A 26,051-nucleotide genomic window follows, 5' to 3' on the forward strand; every position below is an offset into this window, starting at 1 on the left:
TCTTGGGAGTACTGTATTTTTCAGACTATAAGGTGCACTGGATTATAAGGCGCATTAAGTGAAACAAACTGACGACACTTTAGACTAATTAAGCCAAAGATGTTCATTTTATCTTCAAACGCGAAAAGGAAACATCAGGGAGACTCACCAGAATACAAAAATACAAAGCAGAACAGGAAAACCTAAACTCCGCCATATCAGAGCACTGTAAAAGAAATAAGCACATTCTGGATCGGGACGGGGCTCGGGTCATTGGATCAGAAAACACCAAGTTCAAACACTGGATCAGGGAGGACAGTGAAATCAGGAAACGAGGCACAGACGGCATTAACCGTGATGACGGCGTGTTCCTCCTTTCACACACCTGCGACACCCTCTTCCAGAGAACACCGGGCGACGGGAGGTGTGGTCAGTCTGAGTGAGCTGCCAGGTCCATCAGGCTAACAGGAAGTAACAACAGCTGATATACAACACGTCACCACCAACACCGGTGACAGTTCTGAAGATGGCTTGCAGCTAGCAGCCAAAACATGTCAACAAGGTAAATACACTTTACTGTATTGTCTTTAAAAAGAACCCAAGAAGTTACCTGAGACTGATCCCTTAGCCCAGGCGACCACGATCCATTGGTGTAATTTGTCCGGTGTTACCTCCCTGTCTTGGTGAATGTGTATTATGAAAGTGAATGTAGGTGGATAATTTAAGTTTGTTTTTATTTCCTACGAGATGAACTCAAATATAGACTGAGTAATAATGTGTTTAATGCAGCTTTGTGCACATTTGTTCATGTTTTACAGAAACAAAACTTAAAACCACATGGCTCATTTGCATAAACCAGGGATCTCCAACCTGTAGCTTGTGAGCTACCAGTAGCTCTCCACCCCCTTCCAAGTAGCTTGCCAAAGGATTTCTGACTTATATGTACTGTGCCTAATAACTCAAATCTGATTAAGTACCATTGTAAATGTTTCATTTTGATGCCTAACTTGTGCACTAATAAATGGATAATGGTTTGTTTACATCTACTTGTACCCTGCCCAAAGCATGCCATAGCTCTTGTTGTTTCTTAATTTCTTGCGACAACTAAAATGAGTAGCTCTCTGGCATTTTCATTTCATGAAGGTAACTCACCAGGGGTAAAAGGTTGGAGACCTCTGGCATAAACTAAAAGTTCTGAAAAAACAGCTCTTTCCATGTGTGCTGATGCGGTCAGCTTCTGTTGGACTCTGTCGGACACTGCGAAGCTCCTGACTACAGTAGCAGTAATGCTCCAACAATCCACCAAGTGGTGCGGCTTTGTAGCTTCCCAAAGTCATACTAAAACATTTTGACAGTTTTTTAAGCACCGTGTACCACATAAAATTGGTGCGACATTAATAAGCACAACCAGAATTAATACATAAGGCACACGGGATTATAAGGTGCTCTGTCGATTTTTGAGAAAATTTTAAGATTTTAAGTGCACCTTATAGTCTGAAAAATACGGTACATTTTAACAATATTTGAGTAGATTTTTACTAGTCTCTTGACAACAGAATAATTCTAAAACCATACTTCGGAACATTCTCCTTGGAGATAAATACATGTTATATCATACTGTGGAGGATTATAGCCAAAGAAACATGGAAGCAACCAGGAGGCCCCCCACCAGGCCAAATAAATCAGGTTTGTGGAGATGCAAGCCCAAGATTTATTTTCAGTGCAATAAACGTAACCAAAAAAACCCCAAAGAATATACTTATATTTTAGTTTATCTTCTGGATTTGAATTAAAATGTTATAGCAAAAAAGTTTTGTTTTTCTTATTTATGGCCTCTTCCCCCTTGACACTTCATAAAGTGAAAAAATCATAAAGTTGCTACACAGGCCCCAGCACCACAATTTAAGAACCGCTCTCTCATAAACTCATGTTTCTTCAGTCACGGACTGTTCTTGTATCAGCAACATTACACAACCCCTCGTAACTATGTGTGTACTGAGCTGAGTTTCCACAAGTTTTCCTGTCATTCTCCACGCTTACATAACATAACGTAATGGCCTCTCTTTACAGTATGTTCTAGTGGAAGTCTAATGTACCTTTGTCAGATAGATGAGAGCGCGTGGTGGTGCTAGAAGGGTGGTCCCGAATTGGAAAACGTTGCATAAGTTTTGACAGGTCAATGTTGATGAATGCCCCCAGGTCACATAGCTCTCTCCTCGGACACTCGCGACATCTGCTTCTTGGGGACATTGCCTTCATTACTCTCTGTCTGTCTGCTTCTGTCTATTCAGGCCGCTCTAACGTACAGAGGAATATGGGACAAACCTGTAAGTCTATTGCTGGGTATCAGAGGACATCACCACATTCTACTGTATAGGCCAATAATAGCCAAAAGACATCAGGATAGAAGGTCAAAAATGATCATTACCAAGGAAATTTGTTGTGTTTGTGGCGGTAGTGCAAATATCTGATAATGATATATTTGCCAAAACAATGTTAAAAAGTAAACAAACATGTGATGTAACCAGTGTTGTGCATGAACGAGTTCAAAAGAACAATAGATACATGCTCTCTGTGTATTTTGACGGGGATACGTGCCTACGCTCGTGTAGAGCGTCAAAAAATAGGATGGATCCTATTTTCTGAAATCTACACGCACAGGACGTGCTGCTCCGCGCGCGTATTATTTTACTTGGTACATATGTCAGTAACGCGCGTCACAATGCTTTTTTAACCTGGATTGAAATGGTGGGCTTTTTCGTTTTTCTTCATACAAATTTGCTAAAATCACCGCGATATCAGCAGCGGTGAAACACCGGAGGTGCGCCCGCGTAGACCGTGATCCTGAGCGAAAGGACCGATCGCACTCGGGGTTCCCTCAGGGGCGGTCCTAGATTCCAAGTTCTAGTCCAGGATTAGTCCTGGTTTAGTCCTGGTTCAGTTCTGGTTTAGACCTGGTTTAGTCCTGGTTCAGTTCTGGTTTAGACCTGGTTTAGTCTTGGTTTATTCCTGGTTTAGACCTGGTTTAGTCCTGGTTCAGTTCTGGTTTAGACCTGGTTCAGTCCTGGTTTAGACCTGGTTCAATTCTGGTTCAGTCCTGGTTCAGTCCTGGTTTAGACCTGGTTCAGTCCTGGTTCAGTTCTTTTTTAGTCCTGGTTCAGTTCTGGTTTAGACCTGGTTCAGTCCTGATTTAGACCTGGTTTAGTCTAAAATAAATGCAGCCTTTCATTTACAGATCTCACCTAAATATAAAATGAACTGAACTTTGAACTAGTTCAAAATTATAATTGTGAACTATGAACGTGAACTATTCATTTTGAACAAGTGTGAACTGAACTTTGAACTAGTTCATGAAAAGTGTGAACTTGCACAACACTGGATGGAACAACCCGACAAACTGCTCGGTCACTACCATAGACCATCTATCCATTTTCTTACGCTTATGCTGGGGCCAGGTCGTGGGTCCCTAAGGTCATTTTCACACAGCGAGTTCAATTATTTGGTCTGCACCAGGCAAACGAACCAAATTTGGTGTTGATGGTCTTGATTTAGTGTGGGTCCTAGTCCGATTGATGCTTTCACACCAACGAAGACGAACCAAACTAAGAGCTTTTGGTTCGAATGGACTGTTTGGTGTGCACCAACTACTGTGGGTGTGAAAGCACCCTGAGTCTTAGCAGGGACTTCCTTCACCCCAGACATTTCCTCCAGTTCCTCCAAAGGCCAGTCCAGAGACATAATCCGTTCAGCGTGTCCTGAATCTCCCTGGGGCCTCTGGGGCCTCTGCATTTGACCCATCCTTCGAGCTAAGGTTAACATACACTTTATTGTCCTTGTAATGAAATTTATCCTCTGCATTTGACCCATCCTTCAAGCTAAGGTTAAGGTGTACTTTATTGTCCCCATAGGGAAATTTTTCCTCTGCATTTGACCCATACTTCAAGATATGGTTAAGATGTACGTTATTGTCCCCATAGGGTAATTTGTCCTTTACATGTGACCCATCCTTCAAGCTAAGGTTAAGGTGCGATTTATTATCTTCATAGGGAAACTTGTCCTCTGCATTTGACCCACACTTCAAGATATGGTTAAGATGCACTTTATTGTCCCCATAGAGTAAATTGTCCTTTACATTTGACCCATCCTTCAAGCTAAAGTTAAGGTGTACTTTAATGTCCCCAAAGAGAAATTTTTAAAGATATGGTTAAGGTACATGTTATTATCCTCGTAGGGAAATTTGTCCTCTGCATTTGACCGATCCTTCAAGCTAAGGTTAAGGTGCACATATGCTATGCCTTCCCGGTAACAGTATTGTATTAATATTGTTCAAATGCAGATTCTTGTTTTAATCCAGTGAATTCTTGAGTCTAACAGACGATAATAGAAATGATCAGATGAGATAAGTAAATTTTCTTATTAGATATTTCTTTTGAATCTTGCTTTTGTTCCTAATCTGGGAGTATCACGTCATGACATTCTAAAATCTGAAAAACAACAAACTTATTTCATCCAGAGACAGATTGTGTTCACTTGGCAAAAATCTAGTCAGTTTCAGCCAGAATTCTATGGTGAATTTGCTATTTGATTGTCAGATTACAGATTTGTTGACCTGGTTTATGGTTAAAATGTAATCCTAACCCAATGAAACAAAACTGGCACAAAGTTCAATGTGATTTCTCTCAGTATAAATAAACAAAAGTGAAGTTGTTTGCTCACAATAGTTTCAGAAAATGGCTCCATTATTCAACTAAAAGACCAAGTTATTGTTGTCAGTTGAAAGGACTTAATCCGTTCGAGTTTGCTGAGCCAATCCCTAACATATAATAATGATTCATGCATGTTGAGAAAATCCTGTTCTTGTATTATCCTGCATTTGAGGTTTGTGTAGTTAGAAGATGTCTTTTATTGTGGAAACCTACACAGACAAAGGAGGAACATGCAAACTCTACACAGAAAGGCAACAGCGAGACACGACGAAAAATCAAAACAAAGACATTCTTATCCGCAAACGCACAAAAAAACGAAATATTTCTCCGTCACCGTGTTTGTTTGGGTGCTTCGCCTTTGGCTCCTCCCACACAACAACACCGCCCCGTGATTGGTCTGACCGAGCGGGGGCTGGTGCGACGGATCAGATCAAGATTATGAACTCCCAAATATCGTGAGAATTTGTCTTGCTAGCCAGGTTCGCAAATGGTTGGTTCTCGTTTTTCCCGTGACACCGATCCCAAAGTTCACGTTTGATATCATCCATAATTGCAACTTGTTGTAGTACGTCTTTTCCGTCGCGCTAAGCAGTAATTCAATACGTGTACACCTGGATCTCGAGTCTAGACATGATTTTGTGTTGAAGGGATGTAAGATGGATGCGTGTGCTACTTCTGCCCTGGTTTGAGCTTACACTGGGGCCATTCATTTGTCCTCTCTGCTCTTCATTAGTCTCTCAGTCACAGTCCTGATTGAGTTGAGTTATTTCAGAGCCGGTTCGGCCCGTGGTTCTCAGAATAGTGCATTTGGCTCTGGACCTGGCGGTAACTGGAGCCTCCCCTGGATTTAGCTCCACTTTGGGACTGGATTCTGGCACCTGAGCCCCAAGTGGACCTGGTGAACCTGCTCACTCCCCCTCCCATCGTCATATACAGTCTAATCGCTGGGTTTGTCGCTTCATTCCTACTACAGACCTGTGTTCAGTATACTGGTAAACAGGATACATCTAAAGTTAAAGATACACTGCCCTCTGCATTTGACCCATCCTTGTATCTTGTTGTCTCTTGGGGGAAATTTCTCTTTTGCATTTGACCCATCCTTCAAGTTAAAGTTAAGGTGCACTTTATTGTCTGCATAGGGAAATTTGTCCTCTGCATTTGACCCATCCTTCAAGCTAAGGCTGAGCTGTAATATATTGTCCCCATAGGTTAGTTTGTCTTCAGCATTTAACCCCTCCTTCAAGGTAAGGTTATGGTGAACTTTATTGTTCCCATAGGAAAATTTTGTCCCCTGCATTTGACCCATACTTCAAAATAAATTTAAGATGCACTGTATTGTCCCCATAGGGAAATTTGTTCTCTGCATTTGACCCATCCTTCAAGATTTGGTTAAGGTACACTTTCCTGTCCCCATAGGGAAATTTGTCCTCTGCATTTGACTCATCCTTCAAGAAATGGTTAAGATGCGATTTATTGTCCCCAGAGGTTAGTTTGTCTTCAAGGTAAGATTAAGGTGTAATTTACTGTCCCCATAGGGAAATTTGTCCTCTGCATTTGACCCATCCTTCAAGGTAAGGTTATGGTACACTTTATTGTCCCCTTGGGGAAATTTGTTCTACTCTCTGTGTTTAACCCATCCTTCAAGATAAGGTTAAGGTGCACTTTATTGTCCCTTTGAGGCAATTTCTCTTTTGCATTTGATCCATCCTTCTAGCTAAGGTTAAGGTGCACTTTATTGTTTCGTTAGGAAAATTTGTCCTCTGCATTTGACCCATACTTCAAAATATGGTTAAGGCACTTTATTGTCCCCACAGAGAAGTTAATCCTCTACATTTGACCCATCTTTTAAGATATAGTTAAGGTGCACATTATTGTCCCCATAGATTAATTTGTCATCAGAATTTGACCCATCCTTCAAGGTAAAGTTAAGGTACATTTTATTGTCCTTATAGGGAAATTACTCCTTTGCATTTGACCCATCCTTTAAGATATGGTTATGGTACACGTTATTGTCCCCATATGGAAATTTCCCCTCTGCATTTGACCCATCCTTCAAGATAAGATTAAGTTACATTTTATTATCCTCATACGGAAATGTGTCCTCCACATTTGACCCATCCTTCAATGTCTTAAGTTAACCTTGTCAGGAGCAGCGGGTGGGTTAGTCATTGGGCCAACCTGACTCACACAGAAAGTTTATCCATGAATTGAACCCATAACCTTCTAGCTGTGAGGTTGCAGTCTTAACCACTGTGCCGCTGTATCACACAAATACTCCAAAAGAATTTGTCCTCTACAATTGCCTGAGAGGGAGATTACAAAGCAAGTACCCAGGGACACTTTTCCAGATCTGAGACAGGATCTTGGCCAGTAGCAGCTGCACTTTAGCCTACCACAAAAACTACCACAGCATTTTCATTTGTCAGTTGAAGAATCGAACCTTTTGTCTTCAAACATGGGAAAGTCTAGGTTTGCAACTTTTCAAATTCCTCAGTCTCAAACTCGTACATGTTTCAAATGAACTCAAATTCCTCTGGATTCGTCTCACGATTTGTAATATTTTTAGCCACTCTAACATGATCAAAGTCTGGTGTAAACAGGATCATTATTGTTTACAGTTTCCTAAGTTACCTCTTTAAAGACACTGACCCTTCTCCACTTTGGTCTTAATTTTCGCACCGACGCACAAAGTCGTAAAACTCTCAACGAGGGGTTAAGAACATCAGGAGGACATGGACCACAAGGAAGCCTCCTTCTCCACAGCTGTGCAAAACATACAACGTCTTCTGTGTTTATGTGTAAACAGTGTAAAAACATATTATAGTAAACAGTGGTGGGCCTATGACACACCCTTGAGGAATGCCAAGCAAAATTTAAATAAAAGTATCATCCATATTATATTTTTACTCAACATAGTGCAGTTTTAGTATTTTTTTTGTGTATTTTGTGATTATTATGTTGATATTATTTTGACACAAGTAGTAGTAGTAGTAGTAGTAGTAGAAGTAGTAGTACATTATGTTTTAAGGTGTATCTGTGATTATTTTGCTGATATTATTTTGACACAAGTAGTAGTAGTAGCCAGTAGCCAGTAGCCGGCAAGCAAAATTAAATATAGTATCACCCATATAATATTTTACTCAACATAGTACATTATGTTTTAAGCTGTATTTGAGATCACTATGTTGATATGATTTGACACTAGTAGTAGAAGTAGTAGTAGTAGTAGTGGTAGTAGTAGTAGCCAAGCAAAATTCAAATAAAGTATCGTCCAGATTATATTTTACTCAACATAGTACATTGTGTTTTAAGGTGTATTTGTCATTAATATGTTGATACTATTTAGACACAATTTGCAGTAGTAATAGTAGTAGTCGCAGTAGTAGCAGTAGCATTTGTAGATTAGATTTTGATATATTTTTGTATTGATGTGGCAGGAGAACTGTGTGACATCAAAGCTAAAAACAATAAATTGTATGATGATTTTTGAATAATTTTGTCCTCTAAGTAGAAATTATAATGCCTTGAATTTATATTGTACCATTCAAAATACTCAGACTACTTTACTCACATGGCCATGGTACAGTATTTCTTTAGCCACAGTTGCCCTGGAGTCAGCTTACAAAAGCAAGGCTGCTAAGTTGATGTCTTGCCCAAGGACAGAACAGATGCATGTATTGATCCGAGTGCAGTTGGAGGTTGGTTGGAGATTCCTAAATTAAAAGTTAAATGAGAATGGAAGTCTGTTTAGTTCTGCAATTGTTTTAATGACAGTTTTACACATGAATTCAAAACAACCTCGGACAAAGCGCTCAAAAGCAGCATTGTGGTGAGTGTAGATTTAAACCTGCATGAAAAATACCTTCACGTTCCACCTCCAAATATTACAAAGCCTGCCCTCTGCGCTAAGTCCCGGTCTTAACACAGTAAATGGGACAATGACACAGAAAAATGCCAAACAAAAGCTGCCGTGTGGAGCAGCTCATTCCTCCATGGCCACAGGGACATGTGACCGGCTGGAATCCCCCTCTCTTCCCCCAGCAGGTCAACCGCTCCACGACTGTAAAGCACCAAGACACATGGCTACTGTGCTATGAACTGTCATGTACTACTAACAAGAATACATGAAAACTCTTAGAAGCAAAACATGTTAAACACAAGCAGTATTCATCCAGGGACTATTAATTGAATATACTTATTTATTTATTTGAGCAGTGGGTTGAGAGTTTTACATGAAGTATTGAGTTTTTATCAGTATTTAAAGATGCATTCTGTAACTTTTCTGGTTATTGTTTTGTCAGGTCAGATGTTTTACAGGCCAGATCTGTGAAGTACGGGAGCCGGGAGAGCTCCTAACAAACACAAAAGCCGAAACAAATACAAATGCGACAAAACAACAAAAAGTGACCGTGGGACTCTATTTTCTGACAGACCTTTTTATTAGGTTAAGGTTTTCTTTTTTCACCAATCAAATGAATACCTGAAAATAAATAAATAATAAGCCTTTTTGACTATAGCTATATCTATCTATATCTATAACTATTATATCTATCTATCTATCTAACAGTATAGAAGTTTATAATTAGGGTTTGAGGTCACGATGTCTCCAAAACTGATATTGGAGATCATACAGAGGGACAAAATCTGATAAAGATCAAAGATCACTGCACTTCCCACTCCCATTTAAGGCACATTATTCTTGCGTTAGTACTTGTGGTAAATCTGTATTATCGTTTTACATTGTCAAGTGGCAGTTTGTAAAGAAAATGTAAAAAATACAGGAAGTAGCGCCAAGTAATCAAAAGGTCTAGGTCCCTTTATGCAGTAAGGTTGCTAGGTAACTAGTAGTGATGTAACGATATCCAAGTCTCACGATACGATATCATCACAGTATGAACCTCACGGTAGGATATTTATTGCAATTTTGTGGAGGCTTAAAAAAACTGTTAATACAGTATACTACTTTTTCCTTTTAAAATGCCTTGACAACACCTAATCCAAAGAACTAAGACTTACAAGTGCTTAGAACTGTTATTTCTTCTTGTAGCCTGCACTGAAATGGAGCAAAGGCTCATGGTCTATGTAGTTTGCTGTGTCTTTTTTTTTTAGCTATTGCTGCACCATAACTGTTAATTTAAGCAGACATTTGTAATTCATATATTGTGATGGTCCACGATATTACTGTGAGAACTTTGACGATACGATATCACGATATTTCAGTTATTGTTATCTCTGCGGTAACTAGGTTTTATTATCTGTGTCACATCTGCTGCCAAACCAGGAAGTGAAATTCTGAACTTTGCCAAAACGAGGCAATATTTTGTGTGATAAACATCTGTGAATGAAACAAAACACCACTCCAGGTCTGTTTATGACGAGGAAACAACATTATAACAGATCAGAAAATAGCGTGATGTTTTAATAAAATAAATACTAGTCTAGCCTGTCATGTGTCTTTAATGAGTTATTTTCCTCACATTTTTCACAGTGCAAATTATGAATGGGCTGAACATAGAGCTTCTGTGGGCTGAGCGGAACGGCGGCTGCACAGAAAGGGGCTAACCACTCTGCGCTCATCAAAGGGCTCTTGTTTTATCGAGGGCCCAGGAATGTCCATGTGAGCCGAACGTGAGAGGACACCGCTCGCTCGCGCAAAATACGCCTGCCCCACTGACCCAGAAACCACCGGAAAAAATCTGAAAACATACACGAGCAGTACAGTTCGCAAGTACTAGGAGTTGGATATAATGACAACGGTGTAATGGCAGAGTGGTTAGCATTTCTGGCTCACAGCAAGAATCAAGAGGGTCCTGGGTTTGAAGTGGAGCTATTTGATGTGGATTAGGCATAAATCGATTTTGAAATAGTTGGATGCAATGGCAATTTATGTCAAAACAGGACAGTGGCAGAGTGGTTAGCATCTCTGACTCACAGCAAGAGCGTCCAGGGTTCAAGGTGGGTTATTTATAAGTACAAATCAGCTCTGAAATAATTGAATACAGTGGCAAAGTATGTCAAAAAAGCAATGTGGCAGAGTGGGTAGCATCTTTGTCTCACAGCAAGAGGGTCCTGCGTTTGAGGTGGAGCTATTTGGTGTAAGAGTGGTTAGCATCTCTGACTCACAGCAAGAGGGTCCAGGGTTGAAGGTGGGGTTATTTAGTCTGGATTTGGAGCAACTCAGTTCAGAAATAGTTGAATGCAATGGCAGTGTCAGTCAAAACAGGACAGTGGCAGAGTGGTTAGCGTCTTTGTCTCACATCATGAGGGTCCTGGGTCCAAGGTAAGGTTATTTATAGGTACAAATCAATTCTGAAATAACTGGATGCAATGGCAAAGTATGGCAAAAAAGTCATGTGGCAGAGTGGTTAGTATCTCTGACTCACAGCAAGAGGGTCCTGGGTTCAAGGTGGAGTTATTTGGTATAGATTTGGCACAGTTCAATTCAGAAATAGCTGAATGCAATGGCAGTGTAAGTCAAAACAGGACAACGGCAGAGTGATTAGCATCTCTGACTCACAGCAAGAGGGTCCTGGGTTTGAGGTGGAGTTATTTGGTGTAGATTAGGCACAGATCGATTCAGAAATAGTTGGATGCAATAGCAATGTAAGTCAAAACGGGACAGTGGCAGAGTGGGTAGCATCTCTCACTCACAACAAGAAGGTCCTGGTTATACATTGTGGAGGAAGCATAAGTTTCTTGTGGGTGCAGTTCTCTGTTTTCACATCAACCAAAAGCATGCACAATATTATAATCCTTCAACTAGGTTAACCTAACTTGTGCGTTAAAAAATGTATAAAGGTTTATGTTTTATAGACATCTAACTGTACCCCATTAAAGGTTTGTCATGGCACTTTCTCCATTTCTTGCGACCGCTAACAGTAGCTCTCTGGCATTTTTGTTTTGTAAAGGTAGCTCACCAGAGGAAAAAGTTTGGCGACCCCTGCTCTAGGGTAACCTGTCAGGAGCAGTGGACCCATCTCCAGATCTTGAGCTAGTCTTGGTCAGGACTACCAAAACTGGAGGATTTGACATATTGTGCATGTTGTGGGTTGACGGGGAAACCGACGTACGAAGGAAGCCCACCAGACACGAGAATAAACTTGAAGATGACTGTATTCATTCATGACCTCTGTAACGGTCTGGTGTGGCACCGTTGCAGCGTTGATGTAGATCTGGTTTGGTGACAGGACTAGAACAAGACCTAGCCAAGTCTAGGTTTTTATTTTCTATATTTTTACTACTATGAATATATTCTGTCTGTATTTTGAAAAAAAAATAATAAAAATAATAATAAGTACTGACGAGTTACATTTTTTGAGAAGCTGTAGTTCTGGGTTCAGTCACAGTCAAGTCCCAAATTTGATGAGATGTTTTTAAGTTTACTGAATGACTTATTTCTTTCTTTGTACGATGTTGTGTAATCGCTGATGTAGGCCGTGCTGCGTGATGGCGTGTCAAAGTGAGTGTGAGATTACTTGTTTGTGTTTGGGGCAGAGGCAGTGGCCTGGTCTGGATTAGAACAAAACAACTGCGGCGTTCATGTTGTGTCTGTGAAGAAACAACGTTCTGCCGAATCAGCAAAAGCTCTCAAACCAACTGTGAGTCCAGAACTGGGCCACCCGCTGTCCTCTGTGTCACTGGGTCACAATAACTAGGCCTGTTTCAATTTGCTGTATTACGCACATCACTGGAGAGATTAATTTGTTTCAACACTAAAAGAACTGATTAAAAGACTTGCCTCTTATTATATTAAACTTTTCCCCATTGAGATATTATAGCTTTAGTAGTAGTGTAAAGTAGAGCTGATTAATGTCATACTGTGGAACATTTCAGGCAGAGCAATGACCTATCCATAGAAACAAGCGGGTGATGGACCGTTGATCAAAAAGTTACACAGTGCACCTTTAAGTTAATGAATTAAAGTGTGTTGAATTTACCTTTTTAAGTTTGAACTGAACTGAACTAGGACTAAAACAGGACTAAATCAGGACTGAACCAGGAATGAACTAGGACTAGAACAGGACTAAAACAGGACTAAACTAGGACTAAACCAGGACTAAACCAGAACTGAACCAGGACTGAGTGTCGGAATGGGCCCAGCCGTTGGGTGACCACAGGAGAAAGGACAGAGCTCCGCACCCACAAGGCTAAGCGCAGCCATCTGAGTTCTCTCTCTCGCTCTCAAGTCCAAGATTAGTCCTGGTTTAGTCTGAGTTTAGTCCTGGTGTAGTCCTGGCTTAGTCCTGGTTTAGACCTGGTTTAGTCCGGGTTTAGACCTGGTTTACTCCTGGTTTAGACCTGGTTTAGTCCTGGTTTAGTCCGGGTTTAGTCCTGGTTTAGACCTGCTTTAGACCTGGTTTAGTCCTGGTTTAGTCCTGGATTAGACCTGGTTTAGTCCTGGTTTGGTCCTGGTTTAGTCCTGGTTTAGACCTGGTTTAGACCTGGTTTAGTCCTGGTTTAGTCCTGGTTTAGACCTGGTTTAGACCTGGTTTAGACCTGGTTTAGTCCTGGTTTAGACCTGCTTTAGACCTGGTTTAGTCCTGGTTTAGACCTGCTTTAGACCTGGTTTAGTCCTGGTTTAGTCCTGGTTTTATCCTGGTTTAGTCCTGGTTTAATCTTGGTTTAGACCTGGTTTAGTCCTGTGACCTACTGATGTTCAGTCATATTAAAATTCGCCTCAATTAGGCCTGCATGAAGTTGGAAATCATTTTTGTTTATGTTATTGTTGTTGTTTTTTTTGGCATTTATGTTTATGAATGCAATAAAAAATATGAAAATACAATATTAAATAAATATAAAAATAGTAATATTGTAGTGCTGCACTGGATCAAAAACTTACACATACAGGTGGTGATCAAAGCGGAGGGCTTAAATTCTTGTGGAGTAGATGTAGGTGAGTGTGTTCATCAGATCTCAACCCTGATGAAGACCAAGTAGTTGAAACGCGTTGGCGTGACTATCAATAAATACACTGCAAATCAGAGTGCCTCTACCATCCTTTTTTCTGCTCCATTAAAAACGTATATTATCAGTTGTTATTGAGACTCATCATTGCCAGGAACACAAAAGATGCATTTACTTCAAAGGCCTGTGTGGGGGAGGACGGGCGGACGAGATTTTTTCTACTCTAAGAGGAGGCTCACATTCACCCAGTTTGAAAACCTCTGTCTTACATCATCACGTTTCAAATAGTTAGATACAGTAACAAAGGGATACTACAGTAAAAAAAAAAAAAAAAAAAAGAGTTTGAGTATTTTGAAATTAGTAATGTGAATCAGTTACAGTTACAACTTTTTAATAAAAAGTTTTATTTTCTTGCACCATAATTGTAGTCATATTTTGAAGTAATAGTACTCGTACTTGAGAAAGTCTTCACAGTCTACAACAAAAGCAGTCAAAAGCATTACCATATTATTGACGATATGGAATGGCTCGATGATTTGACAATACATGACATACTATGCACTTTAAAGGACTATTCTGTTTTCTGATCTGTTATAATGTTGTTTCCTCATAAGAACAACACAAAAACACAGAAACCTGCATATTTAGACTGAAATCTCCTCTCAAACTGAAAACACTTTGTTCCACCTTGTGATGTCATGTGGTAATACAGGAAGTGCTTCAGTGTGTTTTAAACTCCATACACCTACAGTAGAATCATCTGGATGTTTGCTAATCTCTACTGACCTAGAGTTAAGGTCTAATTATGCAGGATTTCATTTGTGAATTAAACAAAACACAACCCCAGGCATGTTTTCGTGGAGGTAACATCATTCTAACATGAATTAAAGTTCACAAGAGTCCATTTTGTGTAATATTGAACCTCTAAATTATAAATCCTTTATTACACCCAGACTGCCTTCATAGCGTTGTAGTGTTTCCCCAAATACTTTTTTAGTCTTACCCGAATAATAAATATCTTGGATCCCTACTTTGCACATATTCTTCTACTTCAGCCATATTAATTTGAAGTAATGATACTTGGCACCAAACCAGGTTATAGGTGAGATGTAAGGAAAGGTGACACTGCTCACAGTAAGAAGGCCTGTTTCCTCAAACACATGGAACTGAATAAATGTGAGGTAGATTTACGACCATACTGTGGAACATTCCAGGCAAAACATTTCTATAGAGATAAGCAGGTAACAGACGTCCCACCAGAGGAAAGTTACAGTACATGGTGCATTGTTACACCCCTAATAAAAATATCTATGCTAAGTTTCCCAAAGTCATCTTAACAACCTGAAAAAGTACTAGGAGCTGATTTTTAAGTACATTACTGTCTATAGAGGAGGATGTGTTTGAGGTTATGCTACTGCTATGATTGATTATTTTGTTTTCTTTTTTTCTAATTACCTATCGCTATCACATCAGGTGACTGTCCACTCAGAGTGAGCGCTGAAGAGGTGAGGAAGACACTGCTGAGGATTGACCCACGGAAGGCAGCTGGACCTGACGGCATCCCTGGTCGGGTTCTGAGGGATGCAGCATACCAGTTGACTCCTGTGCTGACTGATATCTTTAACATCTCACTCTCGCAGAGCCTAGTACCATCATGTCTAAAAAGAGCCACTGTTATCCCTGTTCCAAAGACTAACACTGTGAACTGTTTGAATGACTATCGTCCTGTGGCATTAACATCTATAGTCATGAAATGTCTGGAAAGGCTAGTGATGACACATATAAAGGGCATAATTGACATCAGTGTGGATTCTCATCAGTATGCATACAGGGAGAATCGCAGTGGCGGCTGTTGTCCATCAGGCCCTCACCCACCTAGAGAAGCGGGACACATATGTCCGACTTCTCTTCCTGGACTTTAGTTCGGCATTCAATACCATCATACCACAGACCCTGATAAACAAACTGCAATTGCTTGGACTCCAAACATCACTCTGCAATTGGGTGCTGGACTTTCTTACTAACAGGGAGCAGACTGTTAGGATTAATGGCTGCTTCTCCTCACCAACCACTCTCAACACCGGCTCCCCCCAAGGCTGTGTCCTGAGCCCCCTGCTGTATACTCTGCTAACATATGACTGTGTGGCTTCTCACCCGACCTGTCAGATTGTTAAATTTGCAGATGACACTGCTGTTGTGGGTTTAATCTCGGAAAACAACGAGCAGGCATACAGACAGGAGGTACAGCTGTTGGAGACCTGGTGCAGAGAGAACAACCTCTGTCTGAACCTTTCAAAAACAAAAGAATTAATAGTGGATTTTAGGAGGAACAGCTGTTCACTGTCGCCTCTCTACATCATGGGCACAGAAGTTGAAAGGGTGTCTGGCTGGAAGTACCTGGGTCTGCACATCACCGACAGCCTAACTTGGTCCACTAATGCAGCTGGCATTGTTAAGAAGGCCCACCAGCGTCTGTATTTTTTGAGGAGAGTCAAGGCTGCTGGACTAGGCCTCCCTGCTCTCATGTCTTTTTATCGATGTGGAGTGGAAAGTGTGTTGACCCAGTCCATCACAGTGTGGTACGGCCACTGCTCAGCCCAGGACAGGAAAGCTCTACAGCGTGTGGTCAGAGCAGCAGAGAAGACCACTGGATGTGACTACACACCCATCTGTGAAATTTATGAGGAGCGTTGTAGAAGACGGGCCTCCAGGATCATGGGGGACCCCTCGCACCCCTCCCACCATCTGTTTGTTCCTCTGCCTCTGGGAGGAGACTGAGGAGCATTAAAGCTAGAACTTCTCGGCTGAAGTTCAGCTTCTTTCCTGAGGCTGTCAGACTTGTGAACAGGGCACACTGACTTCCTGCTTTGGTTGCCTCTTTCTCTATCTTGCCACGTTTACTACTTGTTCATTGGAACTGCTAAATGTTGTTGTTTTAAATGTATTTATTTTTTAACATTGCTTATTATTATTGTTTTTTTTATCTCTTTCTGGATCACTGGGCCTCGGGGAGCACATTTCGTTCTGTCATGTGTTTCTCTCACATGTTTGAATGACAAAATAAAGAACCTTGAACCTTGAACCTACTCAATAATCATTTCCATTTGAAGGCTGTTTGCTGAATATGCTTCAATATGTTCTGATGTGAGGACAGGTGCATGTGAGGACGAGCTGATGGAGCAAATTCAACCAACAAGAGAAGATCTGTGTACACAAAGAGGCTTTATAATGATGATAAACCAGGTCAGTGCATCGCAAACTGAGGAGTGGGCACGGCCTGCAGAATTTTCTTTTCCTTCTGGTGACCTTCTTGATTTAAAATATATTTTTTGGACTATAAGTCACACTTTTTTCATGGTTTGGGTGGTCCTGCAACTTATACTCTGGTGCAACTTATTTTAATTTTCACACTGACAGCGGCTAGAGGCTCTAGGCTTGTGTGTCAGTATCTGCTACTACTATTACTCCTGTACCATTGTCACTTTCTGCTCTACTGCACATGTCTCCTGCAGAAAAAGCCGCTGTCCTGTCAGTCAGTTGCACCACTGAAAATTAAACATTTAAACAAACTTATTAAGACTAAGAAGACTGAACACAAATGCCCCCCAAAACAAAATTATATTTTGCAAATTACAAGCTGCAGGTAGCGAAATATAGAGGCAAAAACAGTTATCGAGCAGCAGAAAGAAAGTTTGGAGTGAGAGAGAAACTTGCGAAACCAGGAGGATGCACCATGCAACTTTCCTGGAAGTCACTGGATGGATGGACAAAGCCTGGACTTTAGTGACACCGAAACCATCCTGTCAGGATTCAGAAAGGCCGGAATAATTCTAACTGGAACTGATGCTGAATCTGATGACAGCTACACAGAAGAGGAAGTGGCGCTCTGTTTACCTCCTTGCTCAGAAGTGACACTGAAGATGAAGAATTGAATGGATTTAGTGATTTGGAGTGAGATGGAGAGTTTGGTAAACTTGTTCTGTTCTGTTGTTTATGTTATAGTTATCTGAAGAACTGTTCATATGTGACGTTAACAGTCTGTTGTTCTCTGTTCTATTGTTATTACTAGAACTTGACTTTCAACATGAAATATTGGTTCCTGGTCTCTGATTTTATAAAATAATTTTATGTGACTTATATATGTTTTTTTTGTTTTGTTTCATTCACACATGTTTAACACACAAACCCTGCATATTTAGGCTGAGTTCTTCTCTCAAACTGAAAGCACTTTGTTCCACCTTGTGATGTCATGTGCTAATACAGGAAGTGCTCTGCTGTGTTTTTAAACTCCATACACCTTCTCTAGAATCATTTGGATGATTTCAGCCCTGGAAATGCCAATCTGTACTGAACTAAAGGTAAAAGAAAGGTGTTAACTACATCTTGAGCTTGATGACATCACAAGGTGGAACAGAGCGTTTTGAGCTTTGGAGATATAGACTAATAAACCAGGATTACTCAAACATGTGTGAATGAAATAAAACACAACTCCAGGTCTGTTTTTGAGGAGATAACAACATTAGCATGGCTTAAAGCTCACAAGAGTCCATTTTCCATAATCTAGGATAAGGAGACAGCCTAAATATACAAAATCACCGAAAGAGAAAACAAAAATTAATCCAAACAAACTTTAATGAGATACGGAAAACACTGACATGGATAAACGCTTTAAGAAGTTTGAGTACAGCCCCTTGAAAATGCTAACACCATTTAATATCTACACACAATAAAACGCAGTAACTTTCCTCGCAGTACAAACTGAATGAAACATGTATTAGATTTTAAAGCACCCATCCCTTTGTCTCTGCCTACGCCTGAGGTCCTTCCACATAATCCAATAATCCCGGTTAATCCCAGGGCAGATTAGAAGAGGTGAAAGAGCCACTTTGTGTGTGGGATTATGCTGAAATCACTCCACTCTTCACAAGTCCACACGCCACAACACTGTTTTCATACACTGCTCTTTATCCATACAGTACATGTGCGGGTTGGGGGCCCCTGTTTAAATGAGCAGCTGTTGGTATCGGGGCCGTTTCGGGTGCCGCCTCCCGGGTTCCTGTGCCGCTCTTCGAGGTCACTGCTCTTTAATCTGGTGATGTCTGATCCTGGTCACGTTTCACCTCCTCAACTCAACCCACTGCCCCACTGGCCCCACACGTCTGTGCTCAGATACACACTAATACTTACAACTAGTGCTGTCATGTGATTAAAAAAATTGAGAGATTAATTAATTATGATCTGTAATTAATTAATCTAATTAATCTCATTTTAATCTCACCTAAAAATTGAGAAAAGCCTTCAATTTGAGGTATTTTCATTTAAATTCATTATTACATTATTGTGGCAGATCAAAAGATATAGAATAGATATAGAACAAAAAAAGTGACTTTATAAAGTCATTTATTGTTTAACAAATCTCTCCAAATTGGCTGTTGAGCCCAAGTCTCCATGAATAAGAAACTTTGCTGTTTGCTGTAAAGTAGCAAAGACGAGGAAATCTGAACATAATAACTTTTGTCTACTTAAAGACAATAAAACCTTAACCATATTAAAAATATTATTGATAGATAAATGCTTTATATATGAGATCACTGGTTTTAGTCCTTGTTTTAGTCCTGGTTTAGACCTGCTTTAGTCCTACTTTAGTCCTAGTTTAGTCCTGGAATGGATTAATCCTGGTTTTAGTCCTGGTGTTAGTTCTGGTTTAGTCCTGGTTTAGTTCTGGTTTAGACCTGGTTTAGACCTGGTTTAGACCAGGTTTAAGTTCTGGTTTTAGTCCTGGTTTAGTCCTGGACTGGATTAGTCCTGGTTTTAGTCTTGGTGTTAGTTCTGGTTTAGAGGCGCACAGGAGGAAGCGCGGTTTACGCCGCGTACGCGAGAAAACACGATCCACACGCGGCGCACGGGAGCACGTCGGTGTCCGCGCAGTAACTACGAAAGGAAACGTGGTCCGCGGGTTCTCAGGTTAATGACGATGATGAAGGTGTATGTTTGTGTTTGTGTGTGTCTGTGTGCGTGTCCCCTCATGTGGCAGGTCACTATAGACAGTAGTGCAGACATCATGAGTCTATGCAGGTTGTTTTCACCAGTGACATTTAAGTTGTAGGCAATTTTATATTTGTTATTTTCTTTTATATTTCACGTCGGAGAAATAATTTCCAAGACACGAATGTGTTTTTACCTGTGCACTGCTGACTCTCTGTTCTACTGGCTCTTCGACCTCGTCCATTGTGCGACTGATGCCGCCAACGTTAACATGACGTTTACGGCGCTCTTATTGCGCGCGTTTTGTGTGGGTTTCCGACAATGAGTGGAATTACCGAAATTAAAAAATGTATAAATGTGTTTTGTGTGTGTGTGTTGTTGTTGTTGTCCCAACAACACATAAAAACTGGTTTTATAATAAAGCAACTCACATACAGAAACACTAAAGTTAGAGATTAAAAATGAGATTAACGTGATTAAAAAACATAACGCGCTAAATATGACTGTAATTAATTAATCGCAATTAACGCGATAATTTGACACCCCTACTTACAACAACACAAGAAAGAAGTAGTAGTATAGTATAAATGAGCAGTTGAAGTATTAGTATTAGGAATAGTATTAGTAGTAGTAGAAGAAGAGGTATACTTTCTGTCCCACCGGGCCCACACGTCTGCACTCATATACACACTAATTTACAGACTAATACACACTTACAATAGCAATGTCAGAAGAAGTACAGAAGTAGCAGTAGAGTATAAATGAGTATTTGTAGTATCAGTATTAAGAATAGGATTAGTAGTAGTAGTAGAAGAGGTACATTTTCTGTCTCACCGGCCTCACACGTCTGCGCTCATACACACACTCATTTACAGACTAACATTTACAGTAATAGAAGAAAGAAGTAACTGTATACGAGTAGTATTAGGAACAGTAGTAGTAGTAGTAGTAAAAGTAATAGAAGAAGGGTACTTTCTGCCGCACTTGCCCCATATACACTCTTAAAACAACTCTGTAAGAAGTACAGAAGTAACAGTATAAATGAGTATTTGTAGTATCAGTATTAGGAATAAGATTAGTACGGTAGAAGTAATGGTAGTAAAAGTAGTAGTAGTAGTAGTAGTAGTAGTAGTGAAAGTGCATTTTCTGCCCCACAGGTTCCACAGGTTTGTGCTCATGTACAAATGCAACAACTCTCTAAGAAGTAGTAAGCAGTGGCAGAAGTATAAATATAGTATTTATTTGTAGTATTAGTATCAGAAATAATATTAGTAGCTGTAGTAGTAGGAGTAGTAGAATAGGTCAGTTTTCTGCCCCACTGGCCCCACACGTATGGCTCATATACACACTTACAATAACAATGTCAGAAAAAGTACAGAAGTAGCAGTATAGTATAGTAGCCTCAGACGTCTGTGTTCATACACACACTAATTTACAGACTAATATTTACAACAGCAGAAGAAAGAAGTAGCAGTATACAAGTAGTATTAGGGACAGTATTAAGAGTTTTAGTAGTAGTAAAAGTAATAGAAGAGGGGCATTTTCTGCCACACTTTGCCCATATACAGACTTAAAGCAACACTGTAAAAAGTATAGAAGTAGCAGTGCAGTATAAATGAGTATTTGTAGTATTAGTATTAGTAGTAGGATTAGTACTAGTAATGGTAGTAATAGTATTAGTAGTGCATTTTCTGCCCCACAGGTTTCACAGGTTTGTGCTCATGTACAAACAAATACAACAACTCTCTAAGAAGTAGTAATAAGTGGCAGTAGTGTAAATATAGTATTTATTTGTAGTTTTAGTATCAGAAATAACATTGGTAGTTGTAGTAGTGGTGGTAGTAGTAGAAAAGATCAGTTTTCTGAATAGGATTAGTACTAGTAATAGTAGTAATAGTAGTTGCAGTAGTATTAGTAGTATTAGTAGTAGCAATGAAAGTGCATTTTCTGCCCCACAGGTTCCACAGGTTTGTGCTCATGTACAAACAAATACAACAACTCTCTAAAAAGTAGTAAGAATTGGCAGTAGTATAAATATAGTATTTATTTGTGGTATTAGTATCAGAAATAATATTAGTAGTTGTAGTAGTGGCAGTAGTAGTAGTAGTAGTAGTAGTAGTAGAATAGGTCAGTTTTCTGCTCCACTGGCCACACATGTCTGCGCTCCTATACACACTTACAATAACAATGTCAGAAGAAATACAGAAGTAGTAGTATAGTATAAGTATTTGTAGTATTAGTATTAGGAATAGTATTAGTCGCAGTAAAGGTTTAGAGGTCCACTTTCTGCACCACATGCCCCACACGTCTACACCCATATACACACTTACAATAACACTGTAAGAACTAGTAAGAAGTAGCAGTATAAGTAAGTAAATAAGTAAGTACGTTTTTATATATAGAGAGCTTTCACAGACATAAAGAGCATTATTCATTCATATATATGTACATATAGTATAAATAAGTATTTGTTGGAATAGTATTAGCAGTAGAAGAGGTCTGTGCTCATACACACACTAATTTAAAGACTAAAACTTACAACAACAGAAGAAAGAAGTAGCATAATGTTGTAGTAGTTGTAGTATTAGTATTAGGAATAGTATTCAGAGGTGCATTTTCTGCTGCACTTGCCCCCAACACACACACACACACGCCCATATACAGACTTAAAACAACAATGTAGGAAGTAGAACAGTATGTGAAAGTATAGAAAGTATGTACAAGTAGATCTAGTATTTGTATTTTTTAGTAATAATGGAAGTGAATTTTCTGTCACACTAGCTGCACACGCCTGCACTCATATACACACTTACAATAACACTATAAGAAGTAGTATGTAAATGTAGTTCGAGTTAATACTAGAACTTCTACATTCTGTACTACTTCTTATGTCAGTATTAGTATTATTATTAGTAGTATTAGAAGTAGTAGAGGTGCATTTTCTGCCCCACAGGCCACACACTCATATAGACTAATACTTACAAAAACACTGCAAGTAATTGAACTTTGGAGATGTAATGGTTGGAGTAGTGGCAGTATTATTAGTAGTACACAGTAGACAGTAGTAACATGCTCTGATACTAATGCAATTGAACTTTTGGCAGTTATGGCAGTGTAGGTGTAGTAATAGAAGCAGAAGAATCTTGAACTTTATACTCTCTAAGAAGTAGTAAGAAATGGCAATAGTATAAACATAGAATTTATTTGTAGTATCAGAAATAATATTAGTAGTTGTAGTAGTGGTAGGAGTAGTAGTAAATAGGTACATTTTCTGCCACACGTATGTACAAGCAGATCTAGTATTTGTATTAGTTTAGTAGTAGTAATAATGGAAGTGAATATTCTGCCACACTTAGCTGCACATGTCTGTGCTCATATACACACTTACAATAACACTATAAGAAGTAATATGTACATGTAGTTCTAGTTAATACTCTTACTTTTACATATTGTATTACTTTTTACGTCAGTATTAGTATTAGTAGTGGTATTGGAAGGTGTCGAGGTGCATTTTCTGCCCCACAGGCCACACAAATCTGCACTCATATACTAATACTTACAAGAACACTGCAAGTAATTGAACTTTGGAGATGTAATGGTTGGAGTAGTGGCAGTAGTACTAGTAGTACACAGTAAATGGTAAATGGTCACATTTTTCCACCTTCAAGGCACTTTACAACAAGGAACCACTCACACATTCACAGACACATTCACACACCAGTGTACGCAGACACTGTGGGCAAGGTGGGTTAAGTGTCTTGCCCAAGGACACAACAACAGCATTCATCTGCGGGAGCTGGAATCACACCAGCCAACCTGTGGGTCAGTGGATCTGACCACTCAACCTGTGATGTTTCTTATGTTGAGAGCTGGATTTGAACCGCCAACCTTCAGATCAGTGGGCGAATACTCTACCAACTACCAACCGCCGCCCAGTAGACAATAGTAATGCTCTGACACTAATGCACTATTTAAAAAAAATATAATTTTATGGCAGTATAGGTGTAGTAATAGAAGCAGAAGAATCTTGAACTTTATACAAATATATTAGTAGTTGTTGGAGTAGCAGTTGTAGGGATTATTATTCTCAAAAGAAATGCGTACATCTAAAAGGTAAATTTGAACCTGATATTTTTTACTCATGACTAGGCCCCACAGAACTCAGTATTACAATAAAATTTTAACAGTATTTACTTTACTTATGGCCCTGTCACACCTTGACAATTTAGTGTATGCTGACATATGAAAAATGTGGCAAATCCGCTGGCGTATGTCGGATAAGTTATAGGTAGGTTTTGTATAAGTTATGAGCACACTGAAGCACGCTGGCATATGTCGACACATGGGAAGGTCGTCGAAAAATTTTCAGCATGCTTAAAATTTCTGGACGTATGTAAGTGTGTGCTTCTACATCCTGCACACATGGGCCATAAGTTGGTAAGTTATGTGATCGTTGACACACGTTCACACATGTTAACTGTAAGTTACTCATAAATCCAAATACATTGAGATAATGTCTAGCTTACCCATAACTTATGAGTAACGTGCTTTGAACCTTGTGTAACTTATATCGAACTTATCTCCAACGTATATGGATGTATGCAGACATATTTGACATGTTCTGACGACCACAAAACTTACTAAATATGTTTCTAACTTATAGCTACTGTATAATGGCGTATTGGCAGCGTGTAGGGGAATTGGCATATAAAAATGGGGAAACCGTCAATACTCCTCCACACTTCATGGTGAGCAGATGTCTCTATCATCAGAGAGATGGAGGATCCGACAAGGCTGAGACGAGAATATGAGACGACACGTGTTTGTCGGCTATACCCTGACGTGCGCTATGCATAAGTTAGACTGTTGTTGGGCATAAGCTGTGGACACTGGCAACACGTTAAGCATAAGTTATCAAAATGTTTTATATAAGTTACTAATATGTTTTGTATTTGGTCAACTCAGTATGAATACGCTATGTGTACGCCCAAAATTGAAAAAAAAAAAAAAAACATTGATAGTTCAGCACATACCGCTGTTTTAGGGAAATTCTGTTACGTGAGAATACGCTGGCTAAATCATCAAAGTGTGACAAGGCCATTATATACAAGCAAAGGCTGTTCTGATGTACCACTGCGAGTTTTGTGCATAGACTGTAAAATCTGGACTATTGAGCGCACCTGAAATACACGCCACATCAACAAAATTTTAACAAAATTTTGAAATTGTACATATATAGGCTACACCTGAATATAAGACGCAGGTGTCCACATCCTCAAGAACGTTTTAAAGTTCAGACCATCTGCTTTTATATCCTCTGAAAGTTTTTGTCATCTTTTTGGGCTGAGTCAGTTCGTCACGCTGCCGTTGCCAAAATCTCACCCTCGACTCACTGATGTCGAGCTCACGTGCAGCAGATCTTTGTCCTTCTTCCACAGCCACATCAGTTGATGATGTAAACTTAAAAGCTGCATCATCTGCATTTCTTCGTGTGTTTTCCATGAGGAGGGTGTGTGTATGAAGCGCTAAATAACTATTCAAAACTTCCTTGCCGTCTCTCCCCGCGTTCTTTATGCGCATGTCTCCTGCAGAAAGAGTCTCTGTTCTGTCTGTGTCATGTCATTGTCTTGGAGGATTTCAGCAGATTTCAGACTCTCTCGGGGGCGGGGTTAGTTCTGTCAATCAGGAATGAGTGGATGTCCGACTACTGAAGTTTGAGACATATCCCCCTCACTATTGTTCATTTAGCAGCATAACTTATTTGATCACACGACGACTAGTTAATGTAGCAACTTCATGTTAACCCTAGATCCATGTGTGAACTGCACAGACAGCTGCGTTTTCTGCACTCAGGCTGCTTGTATCCGCTGTGTTACCAAACCATAGACCGTATACATGAATGGACAATGTGCCAAACAAAGAATCCGTCCATATCTTCGCAGCATCGTTTTATTAGCTGCAGGGTTCAAAGTGTGAGAAAAAAGTAGCGGCTTATAGTCTGGAATTTATGGTATTTATATAAATTCCTGATTATGTTTTTTTTCTATATGTGCTAGGATGACAAAAGAACATTAAATTCTGTCAAACTGAATAAAAGTTTCACCACTCATCCAGGCAGCTTCTTCAGGTCTGGTCAAGCGCTGGTGGGACACTTTTATTTATATCTGTCTGAGGGGAGGAGCTAACTACACTTTACGTTTGTTTGTTTGAACCTACCTAGAAAATGGAGGGATTACACTGATATACTCTATGAACTGTAGGGTTAGAAGAGCAGAAAGAAAAACTTTGAATGCACATTGAAAACATTCTAGCCTGATTCGGAGTCCCAGTTCACTAGAGTTAACCGTGCACTTGATCAACTTGTCTTCTGTATTCAGACTCCGGCCCGCTCCCTCCCTCCCTCGCTCCCTCCCTCCCTCCCTCCTCTCATCACTCGTCACATTGACACAGATCTCTCTCTCTCTCTTTCCTCTCTTT

At 39.8% G+C, this 26,051-nt stretch overlaps 1 protein-coding gene across 1 annotated transcript in view; it reads right to left on the reverse strand.

Annotated features, from left to right (window-relative positions):
• Positions 1 to 17,545: 17,545 nt before the first annotated feature.
• ikbke (inhibitor of nuclear factor kappa B kinase subunit epsilon) overlaps positions 17,546 to 26,051 on the reverse strand; it is a 257,205-nt gene continuing 248,699 nt past the window's right edge. Inside the window, exon 22 of the transcript XR_008633096.1 lies at positions 17,546 to 17,595. The gene's annotated coding sequence lies outside the window, so the exon portion shown is untranslated. The remainder of the gene's footprint in view (positions 17,596 to 26,051) is intronic.

The sequence above is a fragment of the Boleophthalmus pectinirostris genome, unplaced genomic scaffold, assembly GCF_026225935.1.
Source record: "Boleophthalmus pectinirostris isolate CB_2022bp ecotype Guang Dong unplaced genomic scaffold, ASM2622593v1 HiC_scaffold_3, whole genome shotgun sequence".
Taxonomy (NCBI): Eukaryota; Metazoa; Chordata; class Actinopteri; order Gobiiformes; family Gobiidae; genus Boleophthalmus; species Boleophthalmus pectinirostris.